Genomic DNA, 24,958 nt, shown 5'->3' on the forward strand with positions numbered 1-24,958 from the left:
TAGACGTACTATGGCTTCGAAGTACGTAGACGTACTATGGCTTCGAAGTACTTAGACGTACTATGGCTTCAGTGTACGTAGACGTACTATGGCTTCAGTGTCTGTCCATCCGTCGTGGATCACCGTAATAGTTAGTCGACCTACGTGTGTGTGTTACAACTGCCGCTATGATAACAATTAATAAAGGCCAAGATGTCGATGTCATTTATTATTAATTAAATTTTTGTCATTAACACCGATTCAGGAACCTGTAGATAGTTAGAGAATCGTTAAGAATCGTAACAATAATTGCTCCTTTAAATTTTTATATTACAAACATAATATAATCACAAGATAGGTAAAAGACACTAGAATGACCATCACGCGTTATTTGTATGGGAAATACTGTTGCCACTCGATATTATACTTCACGCCTTAGACACGCCCTATTCAAATAAATACAAGCATTCGCACACATACGCAACCACTAACGCAGCTCTATAATTGGTCAACACATAGATAATTGGCATAAACACGCCTACTTTTGACATTTCACGCCTATGAAGTTTCATATTTTTTAAGTTAAAGTCATACAGGAGTATAGTGACGTGCCACGCAGAACGAACAACCCGACTTTCAAAAATCGGTATTGACATTTAAATCGAATATTCAAATTATTTAAATAATTATTGTTACGCATGGGTTATTTATTCACAAAATAAACTTTATTAACAGTAATGATTGCGGGTCAGTCCTATACCGTCAGCTGACAGCGCCGTTATTTTGAAAAAAAAAATATATATGGATACCACATATAGCCAGCCAGTCTACATTGTGTCGGTCAGCCATTTTGTAACAAGTATGAGTTCTGACTCCACGTCGTTAGCGCTTTGTATATGTTTTATTTTTTTGATCGTTGAAGGACTTGGGATTGCCAACATATCATTGATAATACAAACATATGTCGCAACGTCAGATGATCAAAACCGTTCATAGAGCACTGGATCCCCGACAGCTCGAGCAGCTCTGCGTGCAGCGTTCAAATGTTTTGAGCTGAAGAGTTCAGAGATGACAGCAGTACACCTTTTGTATCTGGACTTGCGCTTTGAAAAGCGCTAGAATGTGGGCCGGCTTGAAGTGTTGCCGTGTTCTCTTTACTATAAAAATGTAGTTTAATCCTTGTTTTAACGAGAAACAGCTACAATAACATTAAAATACAACAGTAAATTTCGCCAGTATATACAAGACATATTAGTTTTTTTTGTTCAAGTTTTGTGCATTCTTAAAATCCGAGCAAGGCTCGGTCCTCCGGATTTAAACAATTAATTATGAACACTAAGTATACTTACAGTAGTAGGTAGTGATGAACGATGATGATGATAATAATATTGAATTAGTTTTAGTTTTGGCTCCTATATTGTAAAATAAATAATCTTAAGTTCTAATTCTTTATTGCACGCATCGTGCATTCTTTATTGCATCCTTACGTTAAGATACTTTTCAATAATTGCTTTAGTCTGTCACATGGTTTGCCATAATATGATACTGTCCAATTTTATGATAAAGTAAATCTTTATATATTTCAGTTCCTATAAAGTGGTGCATATTATTATTATAGTGGTGGATTATTAATATCATTTTATTATTATTGTTTTCTCGAAGCAATTCAGAGCACTTTCGACCGCCTATAACTTTGTTGTGGATAAAAATAGATGCCTCACTGAACAATCTAGACAGATTTTTAATGACAATTTTATTTCACATCTTGGGTTACATTATTGCGTTTTATTAAACATCCCTATTTTTGAAAATGTAATACAGCCTATATCAGCTTTTAATGATAAAAGAATTTTTGAAATCAGTTCAGTGGTTTTTGTGTGAAAACATTACAAACATACATACAAAAACACAAATGTTTCTTCTTTATAATATTAGTTTAGATAATATGTATTACTTGTGAGATACATTGTATTTTGAGTAAAAAAAAATGATGTGGTGTCGTGGGACACCAGGTAGGAACGAAATTCCTTCGGCTAATGTAGAATCGAGACAAATTGTAAAAAAAATCGTTCTAATATTGCTATAATCGTTATCATATATTAATATAATAATATTGATAATATATACACTACTCGCTTGTGTATGCGACTGTCGCGCCTGCGCACGTCTCATTTAACGGTTTTATTCCACGCACTTTTCCACGCACTTTTTACCACGGATTTTTTCTTACGGTTTTACTATCACATTTTTATCAGTTCGGTCGCGCAGCAAAATCCCTATCCCCAATATATCCAAGCCTGCCGTAAGGAACTTCGTTCCAAAGAAATAAAAAAAGATACAATTTGCTTTCGTGTTATGGCGAAGTTAATCTATTTATTTAAAACATAAAACATTTTCAATATTGATATGGTCACTATAAGATGTCAGACCCTAAAGTAGGGACTAAATAAATTGACCGACTTGGTATTATATCTAATACCAATGTATCCATGGATCTCACAACTTTTCACCGGTAGAAGAACTGAGTTGGTTTTTTTACAAGTTATGTTTCATATATATATCAGGCAGTATGTCTACAGGCCTCAAGTTTCCTTCTCTTGATTATTACATATACCTTTAACCTCATATTCATTATTATACAGAATCAATTATTGTAATGATTACATTATGACAGTAATTAGCGACACAAGTGCCGAAGGCCGAAGGTGGCACCTTCCTTAAAGAACAATATATTATAACTGTTCATTTGCATGTCGGCGGTTGAACCGACCGTGACGTGTAGGTGACGTTATGTGGCGTCCACATTATGTATATTTTTATGTTTTGTCAAGGATTTAAATCATAAATTACAATAAGTAAGATATAATTACCTACAGGCTACATTTGGCCATTCTAAGAATCAATCAAATCAAAATCAATTTATTCTACTAGAATCCTGATCAAGGAAATTACACTTATGAATGTCGGAAGTTTTTTTTACAATTACGACCCTTCGGAATAGGTTAACCTTTAATGAGAAGTGGCAATACACTAATTGCCACTTTAAAGACGAACATTTACAGGGTCGTGGTTTCAGAAATTATTTTAGTTAGGAACAACATATAGAAAGTGGTGCAACAAAAATACTCAAACGTCAAATACTCAAAGCCTTAAGAGTAAGTCAAAACAATAAATGTAAGTAAAGTTATTTTAGGTACGCTTCCACGTAATGATAGTTTTAATTTTATGTAGTCATAGTATTGTAAATATAGTTATAAGATTTGTTTAGTCTCCAATGAGAATACTTAATTTTATAACAATGAGATTTAAGTTTAAATGTAAGTTTATAAATAAAAACGCAAAAGACAATATTTAGGGAAGGGAACGACCCGCCCTAGGACACCGCCACAAGCAATGGCATTTAAGTGAGCATGACGAAACCTGTCACAAGGACTCAACTAAATAAGAAAAAGGAATGCCATCAAAAACATAACTTGTAAAAAAACCAAGGCTCTCAACTCAGTTCTTCTACCGTAAAAAGTTTTAAGATTACCAGGTTGGTCAATTTATTCAGTCTCTCCTTATGTGTGGGTCCTTCTGACTTAAGTTATTACATAATTCGCTCACCTAACAACATCTTATAGTGACCATATTAATATTGAAAATATTTTATGTCTTAATAAATGGATTAACTTGGCCATTCTTTGAAATAGTAGGTATAGTATTTTTTTTAAAAACACAATGTATCTATTTATTTATTATGGAAACAAACAGATATATCTCTATATTAAAAATGAGGTTAAATAAAATTACAATATTGGATATATCCTAGAATAGTTTCACTGAGAACACATAAGAATACAATTATTCAAACATGACAACAGAACGTTAAGATAAGTAAACAATAGAATATTTAAGCGAAAACACAATATTTTATAAATCAAGACACAGACAGACATACTAGTGCATATATAAGCAATTCACCGCAGCAGTTTGTACGCGTATTATTTGCAAATAATTCCAAAAAATTTTAAATGCTTCCCAAATTTGCTATTCCAGACGGACGAAGTCGCGGATAAATACTATTAATATATATAATTAGATTGACTACCTGATCTGCAGGCAGGCTGGCGACCTGACGCTATTTATTATTATAGTTTGTATTTTCTTATTTTTTTTATAAAAAACGGGCAAGAGGGTAACGGGACGTGGAGTAGTGAGGCAACTGCCCACGGACATCCGCAACAACAGAGAAATCCAAAGAAATAACGTGAAGTCGTGAAATTTTTATATGTGCGTGTAATTGTAGTGACACGTAGATCTTTGTGTGTGTTATGTTGCTAATATTTGGAGATAAATGGCAATAACTTTTAGAACTCTTGCCTTGCAATATTGGTAGATACACAAGTACTATTTTCGAATTGAAACATCTTTAGAATCGTTGTGATTTGAAACACGATGAAACGAAAAAGCGAGACGAAAGAGACAAACACGTAAATATATTGGATTCATCCGGCGAGAGAATGAGATAGGAAGCATTATAGTGTTTTGATACCAGGCGATCATTGTTGAAGAAGAGGTTGTCTTATGTATGACGCGAGTATACCTTAATACGTTATGCGCACGACGTATTACTATATAGACACCAAGAGAACATAAATATGGTAGCGGTGATAGTAATGTCTTTCGTAGCGGTTGATATTATGTGTCATCCTAGCAACATGTACCAGAACTTCATATGCAGTTTAGAGGTTAAATGTAAATTTTGCATCGGATACAGTGACTCCGTTGATTGAGTTTTTGGACGCCAGATTTAATTTGAAAATGTCTAATAGTCACTGGCACTGTATCAATAACAAGATCAACAACAGTATTTGGCCCAGTATTCCAAAGATATATTGACAATAAGTGGGTAACACTGAAAATTTTTAGAACTAGCCAGTTAGAAACATTGGTAATGAAAACTTTTCTTGAATTTCAATTTTAGAACTCTTTGACCTTTTTAACCTGATGTAGTATATTGCATTCATTTGTCATTTGTTTTTGTGAATTGGCGGTAAATCTAAAACTCTTGTTACACGTGAAAATTAACTTAACGCGAGAAAATTTTCGGTCAATGATTTATTATGACTTTCGTTGTGGGCTTACTCAACAAAAAAGCTATGATAGGCAGCGATTAGCATAATTAAGCCCTATCTCGTGCCACTATTTACAATTGTTTTTATGAGTTTAAGCGTGGACGTAGCAATCTCAATGATGATCCGCGTGAGGGACGTCCTTTAACAGCTACTGCTGGAGATAACGTCAGCGCTGTGCGACGCATGATAGAGGAAGATAAGAGGGTGATCAGCAGATACGGGTAAGCCTAGGCATTGGTATGAGTCAACTTTAAAAAATATTACACGTACATTTAGGCGTCAGGAAGCTTTGTACCAGATGGATTCCCCATACTTTAATCGACGACCAGAAACATCTTCGCATGGACTGGTGTCGCCAAATGTTAGATAATTTCAATGGCGATGACTCAAATGCTATGTTTGACATCGTCACAGGTGATGAAAGCTGGATATATTGCTACGAACCCAAAACCAAAAGACACTCAGCTCAGTGGGTGTTTCCTTTCGAAGATCGGCCAACTACGGTAAAGAAAGGAACAAGTCAAGGAAAAAAGATGATTGCCTCATACTTTGTTCGGAAAGGTCATTTCGCGACAGTTGTGCTAAGAGATGGAAGGACAGTTACTGCAGACTGGTATGTCAATTGCTATTTGCCTGTTGTCTTGCAAAAAATTTGACAACAGCGCCCTCGAAGCAGGATCCTCCTTCACCACGACAATGCTTCAGCACACTTCGCAACACGGACTGTTGAATATTTGACTATGGCAGGTGTCGAGATAATGAGTCATCCGCCATACAGTCCTGACCTGGCGCCCTGCGACTTTTATTTATTCCCAAGAACTAAAGATAAAATTCGAGGTATTTGCTTTACGAGCCCTGAGGATACGGTGAAAGCGTACGAAAATGCCATAGAAGAGGCCCTAAGGAAGAATGGGCCCACTGCCTATCTCAATCTCTCTCTTATCGTGGTTTCATCGAATACGACGATGGTTAGAGAGGAACGGAGATTACTTCGAAATACAATAAAAGTATTGGCAACTTTCTACATTAAGCCGTTTTTCATTTTCTAAAAATTTTCAGTGTAACCTAGGTATTGAGACCAAAGTATTTATTTCATACATTAGTTAACATAAGCCTCTTGTATCATTTATCGAAAATATAAGCCTGAAATAATCTATGTCATATATATGAATAAAATGTAAAATAATTATCAAACTTTGTATCATTATGATCGTTACTAAAACCTACAATCATCCTCTTCCCCAAAATTTTACATTCGTCTCATTATCTTGAAGCCAAATTTTTTTAAGGTTTTACACTTCTAGAACGTGTTTATTTAGAATAGTGGTCACCAAAACATAATCATAAAAATAACACAAGTTAAATGGAACACTTATACCTGATTATGTCTTTATTTAATTTAGGTTTTTTAAAAACAAAACAATAATTGTCTTTATTATTTTATTCTAGCTGACCAGTGACCCGACAGACGTTGTTTTGTCTCCTAAAATAAAGAACGGATTTTTATGGGGATTACTTTATGGACTGCAGTTTAGTCCAATTTGAGAGATAGGATAGTTTTTATTTCGATTTGGGACCCATAATTATTTTTATTTCCAATATTGGACACATACAATACATATTAATTTATTTACGCACGGTTTCACATTTCCGCTGTGAAATAGATGACACAATATCAGTAGTGTTGTTATAACAAAAAATTCTAAATATTAAATAATCTCTAAGTATCGCAGTCATACTTGTATTGTAAGTTTGAAGATTTAGTTTAGAACCACCAACTCGCATCAACACTCGGTTCAGACAGATGTAGTGGTATTCTGTTCTTCCATGCTCTTATAGGTTGTGATACAGTATCCGGATGCTGTGGGATAGGAAAGAAGTCATTTTGAAAAACGTGGAAGTCCTTCCCTGAAGTAACAAAAGTATTCGAAGATATCACGGCCCGTACACTAAATTGAAAGCCATCATTTGGATTTTTTGGCAGGGTACCTTATCCCAATGTATGATAACACAAGTGACGTGGAGGATATCGACATGTTCATCTTTGGATGTGATTACAAGCCTGCGTGATACAAGCATACGTCATGCTGGATGTTTGTAATATAATAATTATTTTAAAAACAATTATGGTACTTAAAAAAAGCACTCCGAGACTTTTGTGGTATTTTATTCAAAATTGCGTGGCAGCAGTGCAAAAAAATGGCTCGAGAATATATTCACACCATGATTCTTGCATTAGTTTATACTTTAAGTAAACAAGAAAGTTGTCACAGAAATCAATTGCGTCTGGTGATGCAGCTCCATCTAGTAGCTCTAAACATTTGTCTACGAAAGTTAAGAAAATTCGAAGCGTTGGTAAGAGAGTAACAAAATAGCTTTTAAACCAAAAGGCAGCTGCTGTCTTGCCCAGATTTTTTTCAAAAAGTAATATGAGAAACGTCCTCACACGCCGCTTGACGTAACCAATGAGTTTTAGAAGGCCTCAAATATAGAACTTATTCAGCTCACAAATTCAATTTCAAATATTTTTATTCAAAATAATCTTATTTTATGATATCACTGATTGAAAGTCAAAATCTACCACTCGAAAAAGTATGTCTCAAACCTGTGAAGAACGGGCGCAAGAAAACTCGGCCCTTGTTTTTTTAAATGGTTTAAGTGGTACGTATGAACGTATGTCTTCATGTAACGGAAACTTTGAATTCTACTTTTAGCCACTTTACAATGTTGTATTGAATTGAAACTTTGCACTCTTATCACAGATCGATGACAATACAATAATTTAAAGAGTCTTTTCCACTTTTATAGGCTTGGTATCTATATCTGTTTGTATGTAACGGAATTTTTAAACGTGATTGTCGAGTACTTGATACCGAAACTACAAATAGTGTGATTATATAACAAATAAATGTTATTTATAAATGTAGTATTATGTCCTATGGTATATTGCTATGTGGCAATGCTGCCGATATTAATACACTCTTTGTGCTGCAGAAGAGCATTTTGGAATACTTGTCATTTTTTATATAAATCGGCTTACTCAAGGTTCATCGGTGTTGGTATCGACTAGTTTTTGACCATTCGGAGGTCCTTCATCAGGGCGATTGTAGTGAGTTCTCGGTGACAGTTCAGTGTGAGATGGGGACATCACTGATGAACCATGAGTTCACCAATAAATAAAGTTCATAATGTCTTACAAAAGTTGTAAGATGTGCTCATATTATCTTTATTTTTTAAAGGGTCTATATACTTACTGTATTACGTATCTATTACTGAACTGTACTGTATTATTACTGAAATGAAAAATTCAAAAAAAAAATTTAAAAAAACGTTTGTGTGATAAAGGTTACTATAAAATAAATGACTTTCTTAATGATACCACAGATTGGGAGTAGAGCGACAGCACACAGATGGGAAGCTTCAAGGATAATTTAAATTCTGAATGGCCCAACAAGAGACCACAAACCTGCATCTAAATTCATATTTAACTGCCATTCAAAATATTATTTACAATACAAGATTCAATATCTGCAATTTAACAGACAGTAACACACCTGCTGAAACTATGAAGTTATTGTTAAATGTGTTGATTAGTACTAATTTATGTGTTTGCTATAAAGTTTAACAAAGCACAGTTCTCATGACTATTATATTGTTTATTGAGTGAGTATGAGGTAGTATGTTATTTACAAAAGTTTACCCCAAGTCTCAAATTAAAATTCAAATATATTTATTAAAAAAAGGATTCAAAATCACTTATTGAACATCAAAAACTACCACCCATTCAAAATAGACTGCCTCAGACCTGAGAAGATCGGTCGCAAGAAACTCAGCAGGCTTTTTTTTAATAAAAATATTATGGTTTACAATGTAATATCGTACGATAAACATTTATAATTAAAGAGCCTGAGGGTGTTCCCTACCTTCCCAGTCTGTGGTATCATTAAGAAAATCGTTTATGCTATAGTAACCTTTCCCACACAAACGTTTTTTTTTAAATTTCGTAACAAATTTGTTTTGTATATATTCTGGGATCATATTGTAGAAGCATATACATCGCCCAATAAAAGACTTACTAATTCGACTTAACCGAGTCACAGTTCCTAGCAAATTTCTCAATGTGCTTATGAACATATAGATCATTATCAAGAGTATATTGAGAAGCAATAATCAAAATGTAAATTTCTTTAAATGTTTTTATTGTTTAGGACCTAGGTTATAAATAGCGCGAATAGCCCTCGTCAAATTATTCTATTCGGGATAATTATTGATATAGTGAGATTGTTCTTTTCGCAGACGACACTTCATTAGTTAGAATAAATCTGTCCTTGAAAAACATAACGCCAGTAAAAGAAAAAGTGTTGAATTCCCCTACAAAATGTAAAAAAATTATCAAGGAGTATAATATTAAATGAACCTTGAAAACTTGTAGATTCCACCTCGTTTCTTGGAATAATAGTATTACATGGAAAACCTCAATGGGGCGTTCATACTGAGGCAGTCTTAAATAGACTGAGTGCTGCTACTTTTGCTATCAGAAGAATTAAAAATCTTACTGATACTAACACAGCGAGATTGATTTATTTCAGTTTTGTATTTGCATTATGTCATATGTAATTTTGATACGGGGAAAAGCACCTGATATCGAAACAATATTCGTTTTGCAAATTCAAATATTTTTATTCAAAATTGGATATGAAATTACTCATTTAAAGGCAAAAATATTATTCGGAAATGAATGCCTCGAAAAAGGGCGAAAAGGCCGTCTTTTATCTGAATTCTAGAGAATCCCTTAGAAATACACTTTCAATTTTTGCAGTAGCATACCGATTAGTTTATAATGATATAATAATAGAAGGAATAAATACATTCAAAACAAAGGTATACATACCATCAATACAAGAAATAAAAATAAAATCGCTATTTCAAAAACGAGACTCGGTAAAATACATAATTCTTTCGTATTCCTCGTTCTTTAATAAAATTCCAAATAATATTACATATCTTACAACTTTTAAACTCAAAACAACATCAAAGAATCGCCTTCTTCAACAAGCCTACTATACGATTAAAGAATATAATATAGAGGATAAAAAAAACATGAATATAATATATTATTTTGGTATTATACCTAATCAATTACTTTTGACATCAATGACTTTTTAAAAATAAAAAGAGTATCCAAAATATGGTCCGGTACCGGAGCGCGTCTAATGGTTTGGCCGGACCAAATTCGGCCATACTATGTATGCATGTGGCTCTACTTCTGGCACGCGGCCGTTTCGAAAGTTTCATTGCAGGTACTCCTCACTAAACAAAATAATTAACAAAAATTGTGCGACAGATAATAAACTATCGACTGTCTTAAAAGATGACATGGAAATTGACATTGAAAAAAGGCCAAGGAAAAAGAGAAAATTGAAAAAGATAAATTGGTTATTAATACGCAAACGAAACTTAATAATAATTATATTTAAATATTTCGTTAGGACATTTTATGGCAATAGGTACTACGTTAAAAAATATACCTATGTACAAAAGTTATACAACTTGTACTTATCACACCACTAACGTCTTAACGACACTATATCTTAATATAAAAGTGTAGTAAGACCCGTGGTGTAAAGACGAGGAAAAAAACATTTTCTGTCCATAGTCATTCGTTTCCCCTATTCTGTGTCATTCGCTATCTAAACTTTAGAGAATGTCGAGATCATGAGAATAGAAATTGACACATCACTAATATCAATTACCAACAGGATGCAGTAAAACCCTGTGACGACGAGGAAAAAAAAATTACTGGTAGTAGGAATGCTCTAGTTGTGTGCAACATGGGATTGAGGATTGATTGTATGTTGAAAATAAGAAAGCAAGATAAAGTAAGAATAACATACATAAGAATGAAAACAAAAATGGAAAGTGTAGAAAAAACAATTAAGCAACTAAAATGGCGTTGGACAGGACATGACAAACATTGTGATAAGAAGAAAATAAGATAAATGGACAAAGGACATTGTAGAGTGGTATCCAAGATATGGAAAAATAAATAGAGGGAGACAAACGATACGATGGGAAGATGTTTTAAAAGATTGCTAGACTAATATGCAGAAAAACAACTTACGTCAGGAAAATATGGAAAGATCTAGAGGAGACCTATGTCGGCGGACAAGTGAGTAAAGATTAACATAAGATACCTATAACATATATCAGATGAAATATAACTATAATAATTTTTCCTGTAACCTGTTTCCTGTAACAAATTATCGTTTAAATCAATTGAAAAATTGCCTCAGTTCCAATTCTTTATTCCTACCTCAACTTAACTTAGATGCCAATGCAATGTACAACATATTTTTTCAATCATTTACTAAACTGTTTAACTCTATTTTCATTTCAAAATCATTTATTCCAAAAAGTACTTTATCTTTTAATGACTGGGCTTCCGTCGATTTACACAAACGTAGACAAACATTGTATAACTTATATGAAATGAAGAGAGGCGATTTAATACAAGTGCAAAATTTAAAAATTATGTAAGGTTATATTCTAAAGAATTCAAGAACGATTGTAAATTAGCTAAGTCTCACAACATAAGTTTAAAGATTAAAAAAAACAATGACAAAATAAAAACAACTTGGAAAATTATAAATGAGGAGATCGGTAAACTAATAAGAGAAATAATGAATTCAAATTAAAGATGGTAACAAAAACATAAAAACAGATTCTGAAATTGCGGATACATTTGAAAAGTTTTTTACTGATTTACGGTCTCTACGACAAAATATCTAAATTCCTCACCTATATCTGCAATGAAACTGCTCCAGAAAAACGTATCTTTATGTAATACAAACTTTAAATTTAAGCATGTTGATTGCATAGAGATTATTAAAACGTTTAGACTAATTAGCGTTAAGAAAACTAAAGATCTCTGGGGAATCTCTGTTAACGTAGTGAAATCTGTAAAAGAAATTGTAGCCAAAGACTTAGCTTTTATTTACAATAAGTGTGTAGATTGCGGTATATTTCCAAACCAAATGAAACAGAGCAAGATCACTCCTCTATTTAAGTCGGGAGATAAAGCTGACCCCACCAATTTTAGACCCATATCAGTACTACCAACGTTTAGCAAGATTTTCAAAAAAATTATGTTAACGCAATTAATTAACCATTTTTACAATAATAACCTCATGCATAATAAACAATATGGTTTTTACTAAATCTAAGCCTTTCAACCACAGATGCTAGTATCGAGTTAATAAGAAATATTTTGAATGCTTGGGAGGATTCATGTGATGCGTTAGGAGTGTTTTGTGATTTGTCCAAGGCATTCGACTGCGTCCATCATGAAACCTTACTTCAAAAATTTCACCACTATGGGGTTAGAGATGTTTCACTAGATTTAATAAAATCATACTTGTGTAATAGGATTCAAAGAGTAGACATTAATGGAAAAAGATCAACTGGCTCTATCATATCGATGGGTGTACCGCAGGGCTTAGTCTTGGGTCCTTTTTTGTTCCTGGTTTACGTGAAAGGTTTTACCATACCTTATTCGAAATAAACATGATATTATACTGTTTGCTGACGATACATCTTTGTTATTTAAAATAAAACGCCAGCAAAAAACTTTCTGTCAGATTGACGACGACATTGCTGAAGTAGTAAATTGGTTTAATGTTAATAACTTACTTTTAAACGAAAGGAAAACAAAATGTGTAAGGCTTACACTTCCAAATTTAAAGCACCAACCAACACCTATAAAAATTAATAATGACAAACTTGATGTAGTAGAAACGACAACATTCCTAGGCATTACATTAAACTTTAAGCTACAATGGGGTGCTCACATAAAAAACTTATGTAATCGACTTAGCTCTGCAGTATTTGCGATAAAAAAAATTAGGCAGCTGACAGATGTTGAAACGGCTAGACTTGTATGTTTCAGCTACTTTCATAGTGTCATGTCTTACGGAATTATATTGTGGGGTAGGGCTGCAGATATTGAAAACATACTTGTGCTGCAGAAAAGAGCAATTTGAGCAGTCTATAAAATGCGTTCAAGGGATTCATTGAGAGAAAAGTTTAGTGAAATAAATATTATGACAGTACACTGCCATATACGAGAACCTCCTATACGCCCATAAAAATATTAGCCAATTTAAAAAGAATAGTGATGTACACAGTGTCAATACTCGAAACAAACATAAACTCGCAATTCCATCTACTATCTTTTAAAATGGATTGTGTTATATTTTATAATAAACTCCCAAATGAAATTAAAATGTTACCTATTAGAAAATTTAAACGTATCGTAAAAAATAAATGCCTATTATAATGTGAAAGATTATTTGAATGATAAAGATACATAGTTGGAATTAATGTTCTAAATTTTTGTTATTGAATATTGTTATACTCATTTGAATGCTATTGTAACTTTTGTACTTCATCCTGACTTGCACTAAATAACTTATAATGTTTTACAGTGAATAAAGATTTTTTGACTTTGACTTTGACTTTTTAGTATATTAAGTTGAAGCATAAGTAATGAATGTACCTTTTTAGTATGCTTACAATAAAGGATTCATTCATTCCGTTGTATGTAAGTTCTACAGGTTGTAATAATTTAATTTGGAATATTCTAAGTATTCAAATGATTCTTATCGGCCATTCTTTAGATCTTGTGCAAACCTTGCGTCGTAATAAAACACGCCAGTTTAAGCTCCAGACGAAATTTATAATAAACCTGAATAAACAACGCTACCTTTCTTTTAAGATAAAATGAATGTTTCGGGGACAACGTGCACACAATTGAGTAAAGTTACGGTTACCTGTTGTAAGTAACACAATCTTTGATCAAATTTGCTTTTTAGATAAGCGAGGTTCGGTAAACCTCTGAAACAATTACTGTACAGCTTTATTATACGTTAAATACATGTGGGACAGTTACCACAGTAACTTATTTACGAGGACATAACTAAGGACGTCATAATATGTTAATCATTGAATGAAAGTTTTCAAATATTGAAATGATCATGATCTGATTCAAATCCACCGCTGTCGGTCATGCGATCAAAGTGATCGTAATTAATTTAAAGGAGAATAGCGAGAATGGACCCACATAATTTAAAAATTAAGGAAGCATCGTCAAGTACAAGTTTATATTAATTCTAAACATAAGTTTATACGATGTTTATATAAAAAAATATTTATTAAAAAATAAGTCATCGTGCACTAACGGAACGTTTTGCGCAATTGACATCTACATTTTTTTGACATGACAGCCCTTGTCATGTCAAAAAATGCGATCATCAATTTCGATGTTACGTCTTGCGACACCATCGAACTATCGATACCTACTTAAATCAATAGTAATTCACAATAAGATTATTATCGTTTTTTGATATTAAATGAGTAGGTAACTTCTTTAAAAGTATCGATACTTGCTTGAAAAAAGTATGAATTGTTAATCCTCAATTATTTTAGCACTTTTTACATAATATTAATCTTACTTAATGTCAACCTTCCACATATTATAGATATATATTATCTTTTAGCAGACAGTAGTTAGGCATAGACTTAAGATACAAATTATCGTTTAATAATTTTAGGTTATGTATTACTTTAAGGTATATCTTTTTTCTCCCACCTTTTTAGACTTACTTACGATTTGCTTTTTTCTTAGTTTTGTTACGTTCTATAATTATTAATAGGTTGCCATGATGTACGCCACTTCTTTCAGTGGGTCCCAAAATACATGCGTACTCGTCATCCTCCTTTAAGAAGGAAATGTTATTTGGGCATATCAATTTATATATAAATAACTTCCTGCCCCAGCAAACGTTGTTTGGCCATAGAAAGTAATAATAAAAAAAAATAATAAAAAAAATTTTTGGGGTATAAAAAATAGATGACGACCGATTCTCAGACCTACCAAATATATCGTTCTACTGCGAGCTTACAACCCTATAGCGAATGGAACAGAATAATATAATCTGCTGAATCATAATAAAATAAAATTTAAAAAAATTGTCAAAAAATATATATTTAAGGGTGGGTTCACCCTTAACATTTGGTGGTATTAAAAATAGATGTTAGCCGATTCTCAGACCTACCCGATATGCATACAAAATTTCATACAAATCGGTTAAGCCATTTCGGAAGAATTTGGTAACAAACACCGGAACACAAGAATTTAATAAATTAGATATAGTACCTACGGCCACGTCATCATATCAATGTTAACAAACGTTCATCGGCCGTCATTCTAATTCAAATTTGGAGTAGCTGTTGGATGATATTCAGTGATTGCATGGATGTTTTTATGTCAGCTATCAACTATCAAATTCAAATATATTTTGCAGAGTTTGATTTTAAATCCTTTATTGACCGTCAAGGTCATACGACTGTGCGCCTCAGATAAGAAGAACGGGCGTAAGAACCTCAGCCAGCTTCTTCTTTATTTAGATCATAGTTTCTCAACCTTATTTACCTAGAGTATTTTCGGGTATTTTTTGGCCTTTTTAGACTATATTTTTTTATCTACCCACGCCCCATCTGCGCCATCTCAATGCCCCCTAATTTTCTTAAACGCCCACAAGGGGGCGTTATCGCCCCCGTTGAGAACCTGTGATTTAGATTCCTCCCGCTCAGCACTTTAGGAACAGACTTTCTCTCGAACTCTTCTTCTTATTTGTGACGAGGACCAGCGATTAAAAAAATATATTATTGTTCAGCATTAAAAAATACATACAACTTAAAATTTTTCCCCGTCTACGCTCAACACCTATTTTTGTATCGCGATTTTTATATTATTCTGTTCAATCCACAGATCCGCAATTATAGGGTTGCAAGATGGTCATTGAATACAATAATAATTGTAGTTCGATAAATTTTATGCACGATTATTATTACGATTTATATATTTGGTTGGTCTAAAATCGGCCGTAGTCTATTTTTATACCCCAAAAATTTAAATTATTGATTTTTTTATTACTTTAATTGGCTTATCATCAATAAATAAGAAAAAAATATAAAATCAAGAACCTGATTATGTGTAAGTAAGTTTTTATATTCGAATGAATAATAATATCAAAATATAACATATCATTCTTTGTAAAATATATAAAATAATATTAATTATATTATACACTAGTAAGGCATTTTTTTATTTTAGGTAGAGAAAATGCCAACTTTGCTCAAAAGATAAGTTATATCGTAAAATTTTCCGAGAAAAAAAAATAGCAAAATTCTTACAATGCTCCTAGCTCTTCATTAATACGTGTGGGCTTAGTTGGTAATACGGCTTTATTAAATGTAAATTTAATGTAATATATTAATGTATCTGTTAATTATTACTAAAGTTAATTATTATTAAGTGTTACTTCAATCGCGCGTAAAGATTACACGCACACTGTTTTTTTTTTTCTAATTGATTTTATCGCCACTTCGTAAAGAGTTGAGGTAATAGAAGAAGTGGCACCAAGCATAACAACTAACACGCACTATGTGTAAGTGTACGTTGGTTATGTAGATATAATTTAAGTGTCTCTTTGCAATGTGAAAATGTCAGCTTCTCATTAAATGCATTTTTCACTAGAAGGAACCGCCCGCCAGGAGCCAGTTCTCCCCTCTCAGTCTCATCGCTCGTCTCAGATGTGAGGTGATGAAATCATGTTCCGACCATATTATGTCTGAAATCTGAATCGCGCGAAAACTCAGCTCATAAGAGAACAAACTTTTAATATTTTGGTCTGTCTAAAAAGGCGGGAACGTTTTTGTTACCGTTGGCACTACTACCCCATGATTTATCTAATAAAAAGGTTTGGGGTCAATAAAATCTAGGCGAACAAGCTTAGAGGCGGCCCTTAAAATAATATTAACTTGCCGAGTTACTAGTTTGTTATCAATATTTGAACAATATAGGTAAAAAAGTAAATAAGCAAAAAACCAGTCAGACGACTTTTATGATTATACGAATATGACAATAACAAATTCGAGTGGAGTTTTTTAAAATACTCACATTTTAATTACTTTTATATTTGTTGCTTGGTTATCGTTGTTCGTTCGAGTCGCGGGTCGCGGGTCGCCACAACACCGCTAACAGGTCGCGGACGTGCCTTACGGTCACTCTCTTGCAACACCACAGCACTCACAGGAGCGGTGTACTATATTATATGTCGAACAATGCAAGCTGTCTGTTTTTAATCTCATTCAAAATATTTCGTTGTGCTAGGAATGTTTATTGAATAATTTCCGACGAAAAAATTACTGCGATTACAAAAATGAAAGGTGGCTTGTGGCTGTGGAAATCTCTGGTTAAAAATATTGTAATAAAGGCATACATTTGAAATAGATTGATATACATAAGCGTGGCTAAGGCACGTAGTGTTGACTACCATAATACTAAATCTAATAATCAAATTGACATAGAACCTTCTTGGTTTTATATTTTTGAGTGAAACTTTTTTCAAAATGTATTTCTTCTTCTATCTCCTATCGACAGTTGCTTTTTTTTATTCAGCTTAAACAAGAAAGATTGGTACTTCCTTAGAATAGCGTTAATATTCTAAGGTTACTTCGAAAATTCGAGTTGGTTTTGAATACGCGGAACTAACCCGGCAGAAAGAGCTCGCAATATCAATGTTGCGATTGGAGAGGGGACTGCTAATGAACGCACCGTTTGATTTTGGCTTTAACAATTTTTCTGATGGAAACTTTGTTTTGAAAAACGAACCATGTATATAATATATATTTATTTAACTAATGATTGTATCCTGCATGACAGTGGTCTTATAAAATGGCGTTAAGTTGGCTTTGTAACGCACGCGCTTTTAAATAAGGCCACTTAACAGTTAACAGAACCCTGGGGATACATTTGTTCAAATGTCTGTACCTCGTGCTGGATGTCGTTCGTAACATTAATCGCAAATTTGGACATGCTGCTAAATCTTTTTTTTATGGAAAAGGAGGACAAACGAGCGTACGGGTCACCTGGTGTTAAGTGATCACCGCCGCCCACATTCTCTTGCAACACTAGAGGAATCACAGGAGCGTTGCCGGCCTTTAAGGAAGGTGTACGCGCTTTCTTTGAAGACTGGGAATGAAGCGAACCTACTCAGGTTTCTGCGATATTACATTGTAATCCATATTTTTATTTAAAAAAAAAGCCCGCTGCGTTTCTTGCGCCCGTTCTTCTCGGGACTGAGGCAGTCTACTTTGAATGAATAGTTTTAGACGTTCAATAAGTGAGTTTGAATCCTATTTTGAATAAAAATATTTGAATTTGAATATGGAACAATGTTTACAGAGAGCTTGGCTCAGATTCATGCGATTGTCGAGACTTAGTTGTCGTGAGTCCGACGCTCGCTATTGAGAGTCATTGCATATTAATTGATACGCTCATCACGGTGCTGCTTTTGTTAAGGAGGTAACTCGCATCACCATGCTACTGCCAGAGCAACGCTACCTCTTGTGACCCGTTTTTATGTAGTTCGCGAACTAACTAGTTTGAAAGAGCACTCCCACAGACGAACTACGCGCACTAGTTCCCGGACCCTCGCTCATTGGTTCTTTAGTTTACTATCAATCCTACGGATGCTAATTATCAGAAATCTGTGCTTCGTATCCTTTTTCGAATTCCAATACCGTTATGTACTTCTTAAACTAAAATTATTGAATTGTTTATCTTGCGCAGGTTCGATGTACGAAATATTCTGCTCAGTTTTAGTTCGCATCTGGGGACGTTCACTGTAGTACGCAGTTCTTTTGTAAGCTACATGAAAAGCTGTATCGGGCGAACGATCGGATTAGAGAAAGGATCTACGAACTAAATTGATCGCTTCCAGTCGCGAACTAATATGCGCAAGCCTTAGTTGGTGAGTGTGTGTGGTGTGCTACCACCCGGGTCGCTGCTGGCCGCGATATCAATTTTTTTATGAAAATAAGGCACGAGACGAGCAGGACGTTCAGCTGATGGTAATTGATACGCCCTACCCATTAAAACGCTCAGAATTCTTGAAAAAGCCAAAAAATTCCAAACGGCACTACAATTGCGCTCGTTACCTTGAAACATAAGATGTTAAGTCTAATTTGCCCAGTAAAACCACACAGAAACACAGTAATGTTTACACTGTACTGTTTCATGTCAGAAATAGGCGCCGTTGTGGTACCCATAATCTAGCCGGCATCCTGGGCAAAGGAGCCTTCCACTGGTAAATGCTACTGCCAGAGCAGCGCTACCGCTTGTCCCCCGTTGGAGTGTTCTGCCACCCGGGTCGCCTCTGCTCGCGGTATCAGTTGTACACCCGACGGCCGACACACAAAGGCCGACATCCAAGTATGTGTGTTTATATCATCATGTGCTTTATATGAGATGCTGGACATTCGCTGGCAGCTCTTCCACCACAAGACCACAACGAACAACAAACAAGAAATTATTATATATCGCCTGTTGTGAAGGCACTTAAAACAATTTTTAATATATTATGAAATCTATTAAATTTTATGCTACTACTATAGTCATTTAACTTTTCGATGATAAAACTACAGATCGAGAGGCAAATAGACAGACCTGTAATAAACTGTTCTGATGGTATTCGAGGTCCCGTTTAAGTTCTCCTAATTATGTTTTTGTAGCACAATTACTGCAATTGCGCGGTTAATATTGCAAAGATGTATACAGTACCTACCTACCTATGCAAAACTAATATAATATTTTGCGAAATTAACTAAAATCGTGCGCAAGAGTCAGACCAATAAAATTACATTGAAGTAATTAAAAACTTAAAGAATTTTAATATGTCCATACTAACTAAAACTTAAATAACTTTGCCGACTTAAATAAAAAACAAAAATTACCTTGAATAAATCTTTATCGCTAAATTCGAAATCCTAATCTCCGTTTCAGCTTCACTGATACACAGCTGTTGCTTCGAGATAAAACCTTCTTGAAAATGAATATTGTATGACGAGCACCGATCACTAGGTAAATAGCTTCGATAGCGAATACCGGCGACAATCACATTAGCTGCTGTTGCACGAGCGATGCGCGAGGCGCGCGTCTATCAACTGTGTTACGAGTTACGACTTACGAGTGACGAGTGACGACTGCGGACTGGCTAGTGGTGAGTGGTGGCTGGATACATTATGAACGCCGGTGCCGGCTGCTACGAGACGCATCAATACCTACATCGCTTTGTAGGATTCAAAATGAACACTAATCCGTAACCAATATGCTATTACAATGATTTAGAAGTTGTTCATTCTAAAATGAATAATTCGTTTCACGCGTTCCTAATTCAACTGACCGCGACCGCGAGTAGAACGTGGCTGGACCGAAAACTAATTGATTATCGCGGGCCGCGGTTCTTGTACTTGTACTGGCGGCTATCGTACGTATTGTTGAATGATTTGAAGTTATTCTATTTGTTTTTAATGTTGAAGTGATACTTCTTCAGAATCGTTGTGATTTTAAACTCGATGAACCGAAAAGCGAAACGTTCGAGGCGCCGTTGCCAGCTATTATTTATAAAACAATTATTTTGGCCGCCGCACCAAATTATGATTTCAACAATATGGATATCGTGAAAACGTCGAACAATAATGGGTTGCACTCCGGGAGTTCCGGCGTAAGTGAAAACTTGAACATTAACGTGGTGCGTTTTAGAATATTTTGGAAAGGTTAGGGAATAATTTCGTACGAGTTACTTTATTTATCAGTATAAAAATACCAGGATTACTGATTAACAAAGCAGTTCGTACTGTCTTACGAATTTTCGATCAGGGCCACGTGTCCTGACGCAAGTTTAACATTTTATACCATTCCCAAGAAAAGTGCTCCAACGCCGCTAAAGAAGTTTTCACTTCAAAAATTGAGGTTTAAAGTTACCTCTATTTTGAGCAATGGACGCACACTAACACAATGTGACATATAATGTAATGTAATATCGCGAGTGTAGACGTAGCTTGTCACGCACGTGGTCGAGCAGCAAGAGGCAAGAGCCTAGGTATTAATTAATTTAAGATAGCAATGTCGTTCTATACATAAAACGTCATTGTAAGATAGGATCATTTGACTAAAATTGTGTCTTTATTTTTAGCTTTGGCAAGCAATGACACATGTCACTGAATGAAGATTGTCAAGCAAGTGTCAACCAATCCGTCGTATTTTCTTTGAAATGAAATGAATTTTTTTTTATGAAAAAAGAGAACAAACGAAGAAGTTGAAGTTAAGTGACCACCACCACTCGAATTCTCTTGCAACACCAGAGGAATCACAGGAGCGTTGCCGTAATTTTGGAACTAGTTTCCATGTCGTATCGTCTTGGAAACACCGTGCCTACAATAATTATTTGCATGAATTGTGGTCATACAGTTCTTAAAATTGGTAGTTGGACAGCACAATTCGCCCATAAATCAGCATACAAATAGGTATTGAATTGTCAATATTACATTTATAGTTATTTTTGCAATTTTTGAGTAATAAGGGGTACTAAAACACGAATGTGGGTTTATCTATATTTATGTTTTGTGTGATAATAGTATCACATGAGTGTTTTAATACCTAATTATCAACAGTTGCATACAAGACTTTATCTACACCCATAATATGAATCATCTATAAAAGATTCTGAAACAGTTAGCTTACTGCTAACATTAAAAAAGCCAGTCCTAGTAACCATTACATCACCCAAACGAGTGTTGTAATGTTCTACTGAAATTCATTTCTTTTTTTTTTGTTTTTATTATGAAAAATAGAATTACAATTTATTATTATATAACAGGCCAAAAACCACAGAGGTTTGTCCGGCATGTTAGAAGAAATACTATTATCGTCTACAATAAATATTAATATTAACTTATAAATACACAATTTAATAATATAGGTACAATACAAACGAAAAAATTAATGTAGGTACAACAACAACAGTACTTATTGTAGCACGGGTGAGTCGCATGGCCTGCCACCGCAATGTATTGAATTTTTGAGTGACCGTCTGTTTAGATATATTTTTTGGTAAACAATACTCAACTTACATGAACCTTCATAACGAATAGTTAAGTACTCAATTGCGGATAGCACATCACGCTACACACTAATCATGGCTTCGACAACGAAAGGCAACTCAAGACATAAAGTTATGACCAATATACAGGTTGTTTAAAAAGAATAACTTTAATTTAGTTTTAATATTTTTTGTATTTATCTTGTTTCTTATTTCTGGATTGATTGTATTAAGTAGGCGGGGTACTAAGTATGCTGTAGTTCTCTCAACGTATACATTTCTGGCTTTCACCGTTTTATAAAATTTATGTGTTTGATTGCGTGCAATGGTTTCATGATTATATTTTTGTAGAATGTTCTCATTGAACATTTGTTCTTTTAATATATTGTAGTAAAATTTTGATTGTACTGGTAGCACAGTGTTTGAATAAATTGAACTCATCATTTTGGTTAGTTTCTTTTATGTTTTTTGAAACAATTTGTTTTAAAATTCTGTTTTGCAACTTTTCGATCTCATTTAAATACGTTTTGTAAGTTCTACCGTACGAACTAATACCATAACTTACTATTGTATCGGCCAATGTGTTATAAACCAACAGTAACATTTTATAAGGTAGTTTACTTTTAATTATTTTAATATTTGCGAGGAAAGCTCTAAGCTTTTCACAAACTGAATTTATTTGAGGGTGCCAGTTAAATTTATGGTCTATAATTAATCCAAGATATGTGTGCGTTTTAACCGAGTCAATTGTAGGACAGCTGCAAATACTAGGGTCCAAGTTGTGGTGAAAGCAAATGTGACTATGCGCTTTTACTATTTGGGTAGTATCAATTGTTGATTTTATGTACGGGGATCGAATATATATTAGTTTGGTTTTTTTAGCGTTCAGGAGAAGTCCGTTGTCATGGCACCATTTATTGATTAAATCGAAATCGCTTTGAAGTTTATCGAGAGCATCTTTGACATTCTTTTCACCTATTAACAGATATGTGTCATCTGCATATTAGGTGCAATATGCGTATGAGGTGCAATATTTTAGAACACTCGTCATGTCATTAACATAAGCAATGAAATGAAGCGAACCGAGCACTGATCCCTGAGCTGTGCCTTAAGTGACGGGAATCACCTTGCTAGAAGCATTTCCCACCTTTACATAATATGACCTATTTTTGAGGTAATTTCCACACCATTGAGGTAGATGACCTCTTATACCGGAGTCTTCTAATTTGTTTATTAAGCAACCATGATCTAAGGTATCAAAAGCCCTGGAGAAATCTATAAATAGTGCTAGCACATGCTTGATATTGGATTCCTATCCAGGAATTGGTTAACAGTATCCGAAAAATCTGATAGAAGGGATGTTGTGCTCTTTTTTGGCTGAAAACCATATTGAGTCGTGCATATTATTTTATGTTTAGAATAAAATGACTGTATCAAGGCACTTATGTATTTCTCCACTACCTTATCGATGGCTGATAGTATAGAAATGGGTCGATAATTACTTACTTCATCTTGTTTACCATGTTTATATATGGGGCGAATAAAACTACGCTTTAATTCGTCAGGGTAATTTGCTGTTAGAATGCTGCAATTAATAAGATGTGAGATTGTACTTGATATTTTGCTAGAAATAGATTTCAAATCTTTAATTTTTATACTGTCAGTACCGGGAGCTTTTGAGTTATTCAAGTTACTGATAATTTTCTCTACTGCTTCTTTCCCAGCTTTTCTGAAGTTTAAGCTCACATTAGACATATTGTTAGTTTTATGTTCTAATAATTTGACGTCACAGGTTGGAAGTATAGATTTTTACTGCGTCCTTAAATTCGCATGCAAAGCGATTTGCAATATCCGAGTGTGATCATCCGACACATCGTACTGTGGCTCGCACCAACTCACCTATACCGAGGTCTCTCTCTGCTCTCAACGCTCTTCTTGAAGCCAACCCTACTTGTGATTTATTTGCGGATGGATGGCAGACGATTTTAACAGAGTGCTTGCATTTTTGTGAGAGGAATGGATGAACGGTATCTGGATGTTAATTAATTGTTAGTTATTGTATCTGTGTATTTATTAACTATTATTTGTGTAATATGTCTAGTTTGTAATTAATTCTTACTTTAATATTGTAATTGGCTTACGCCGTTTTATTAAAGTATAAATAAATAAAATTAAATTAAAATAAAATAAAATAAGTGATTCTTTTGCTGTATTAAATGCATTAGATATAACATCATCAACACTATGCGAAATTCTACCACAAACAGAATTTATTATTCGCCATAGTTCCCTGGGATTTTTTGCATTCATATTAATTTTGTTTTGATAGAATTTATTTCGCTCTAGTTCCACTATTTTAGTTATTTTATTTCGAATTTTATTATATCTAACACGAAGACACATGTTTGATGTATCTTTTTTCCATTCTTTGAAAATATTTTCCCTTTGATTTGATAACTGAATAATATACGGTTTTATCCATGGTTGCTTAAAATTCTTCACTTTGTATTTATCGTTATTAGGTCTGCGGGATTTTATATATTTTGCTTGGACATGTCATATTTACTGTGCTAGACCAGTCTATTTTATTTAATTCTTGTTGCAAGGTTTCACTATCACAATAATAAAGATGTTTTTTTTTTTTTGGAACACGCTGTATATTGCTCATGCCTGGACACTCGCAAGCTAGTACAATAACACGATGATCTGCCAGAACTGTATCGACGGTCGCCGTACTCGGATTCAAATGAATGAGCCGCGTAAACAAATGGTCAATGCAACTTTTTGTGACTTTATTTAATCTTAATTCGATTCTAGTGTAATCTGATATTCCCATAATGAATCCGAGTTTGGAGAGCA

The 24,958-nt window shown here is 34.0% G+C and overlaps 1 protein-coding gene across 2 annotated transcripts in view; it reads right to left on the reverse strand.

The window, feature by feature from the left end:
• The window catches only part of LOC126968998 (anti-apoptotic protein NR13-like), a 55,972-nt gene extending 35,749 nt beyond the window's left edge, over window positions 1-20,223 (reverse strand). For both annotated transcript variants that reach the window (XM_050814264.1, XM_050814263.1), the window contains exon 1: window positions 19,953-20,223. The gene's annotated coding sequence lies outside the window, so the exon portion shown is untranslated. The remainder of the gene's footprint in view (window positions 1-19,952) is intronic.
• Between the last annotated feature and the right edge of the window lie 4,735 nt (window positions 20,224-24,958).

Source organism: Leptidea sinapis, chromosome 17 (genome assembly GCF_905404315.1).
Source record: "Leptidea sinapis chromosome 17, ilLepSina1.1, whole genome shotgun sequence".
Classification (NCBI taxonomy): domain Eukaryota; kingdom Metazoa; phylum Arthropoda; class Insecta; order Lepidoptera; family Pieridae; genus Leptidea; species Leptidea sinapis.